The sequence below is a fragment of the Callorhinus ursinus genome, unplaced genomic scaffold (genome assembly GCF_003265705.2).
Source record: "Callorhinus ursinus isolate GAN/ISIS: 27379988/994484 unplaced genomic scaffold, GSC_fseal_2.0 scaffold48, whole genome shotgun sequence".
In the NCBI taxonomy this organism is placed as follows: Eukaryota; Metazoa; Chordata; class Mammalia; order Carnivora; family Otariidae; genus Callorhinus; species Callorhinus ursinus.
In genome coordinates, this window is record NW_027397110.1 from 369209 (window position 1) to 371305 (window position 2097).

A 2097-nucleotide genomic window follows, 5' to 3' on the forward strand; every position below is an offset into this window, starting at 1 on the left:
GATGACATTGTCTTGGGACAGTCCGTGGGCTGTGGCCCGGGCCACTCAGACCACACTCAGGCTATGGAGGAACGGCCCGCTACAGATGGATCCCCAGGGTCTCCAGAGCACAGACCCCCGAGGGCCCGGACCCAGCAAACGGGAGCTCAGGAGACAGTATGGCCTTGGAGATGCACGTTTAGTGAGTACTTGCTGCCCACCTGCCTGTGCTCAGCGCGCTCACGCACTCCCACTTCAGCCCCTGGTGCTTTCACACTGCATCCCAGAGACAGCAGTGGCCCACGGGGCAGGGCAAGCCCAGGGGTGGTGGCAACTGGCTCAGCCAAACAGACATGAGAGCCACTGCCAGGGCGTGAACTCTACCCACGAACAGGTCAGGCTGGGAGAGACACAGGCAGGACTGGTGAGGACTTCAGGTCATGCTCACTCTGGCCCCTCCCTGCCAGCGCCTGGCACCCGCACGGTGCAGAGCTGATAAGCCTGGGTGCCCCAAGCCCTGTCGGTCCTCCCTTTAATGGACCAGAAAAAGACCCTTGGAGACAGTCCCTCATGCCGGGCACCGGGGGTAGTGCCAGTGGTTCCAAGGACAGCCCGGCGTGGCCCAAAGTTCTGCTCAAGCGTGAAGGATGAGATTTGCACTGGCCGAGGCCTGTGTGGTCCTCAGCACCCTGGGGACACAAGTTGGCGCCCAAGGCTCCCTGGACCCATGCTTCAGCTGGCCCACTCCTTTCCGTGCTGCTGGGGGTGGCCCCAGGCCTGTGGGGAGGGGCCGAGCATGGCGGCCACGGGCTGGAAGGGGGCCTGGGCAGGGCGGGCAAGTCTGCCAGGGGGGCCCAGGAGACCCCTCTAGCCTCTGTGCTGCCTCCCAGACTCCCCACACTGTGGCTTTTGCCAGAAGGACCCTGGTCCGGCTCCTGGAAGTGTCCCCAGTGCCAGACGAGGGTGGCTGCTGAGAGATCAGAAGACATGGCAGGGTCAGAGGGTGGAGGCTCCAGGGACCCCGGCTCAGGAAGTGGTGCCCACTGGGGAGTGTCAATATTCAGGGGCTGCTGGCCAAGCCTGTGAGGGAGGAAGGGGACAGTCCCTGGACTCGAGGACTCTCCTGCCTTCTCATGTTGTTCTGGGGGGTGGGGCAATTGGGAACAGCTAAAGGAAGAAGGGTTTGGGGCCGCCGTAGCTCTGGGCTGCCCGCCCCCCAACTGAGTCTAGGCTCCAGCACAGGCTGCACTGCAGGAGCGGCCCTGCCCTGTCCCCGTCCCTGCCCCAGGCGAGAGGTGGCCTGGACGGAGCATCCGGCTCGAAAGAAGTGGCTGGCTAGCTTCCACCTCAGGGCCGCTTCCCTGTTCCCAGAAAGTGACCGTGGAAGGGAGGGCCCTGGCCAGGAGTTGCCCCCACGTCCCCCTGCTCACTCCAGCTGCCCCCCAGGTGGGGTCATGTGCCACCGAGGGGTGTCCTGGGGCTGGCGGCAGCGCCAAGGGTTCCTCGGGGCCCAGGAGCCTAGGGGGGCCCGAGCTGGCTGGGAGGCTATCCCAGAGCTCCTCGGTGGCTGGTCAGCCCGCACCCGGGCTCTGACAGAAGGGGGTGAACACTGTGGACAGGCGAGCACTCAGGTGTGCGTGCTTGCAGCCCGCTGGTCCATGTGGATGAGGCAGGCCGTGTCCGGACAGGCATGGTGGGCACTCTGCAGGCAGGCTCCGGCCACGGCTGGTACCTCCCTCCCCCTCCGCCCAGCCCCGGCCCAGCTGGTCAGGTACCACGGCTTGCAGCCCTGGCCCCGTCCTCCCCCAGAGGCAGGGGTGAGGCCTTCCTCCCCGGTCTGGTCTGTACCTGGGTATGGCCAAAGGCTCGAGAATTGGGGTCTGGCCAAATGTCCACCACCCAGATGCGGAGCCTGAGGCCCAAGAGAGGCCATCCCCCCCCATTTCCCCCAGCAGGGCAACTGAGTCACTGTGGGGTTGGGCCAGAGCCTCACAGACCCTTGTGTGGACCCTCCGCCGGGATCCGGAGCCAGGTCCTCTGAGGGCAGCGGGGTCCAAGCCCTCTATGAAGACCTGGAGGCAGGAGGCCGGGGGGGGGGGGGGGGGGGGGGGGGGGGGG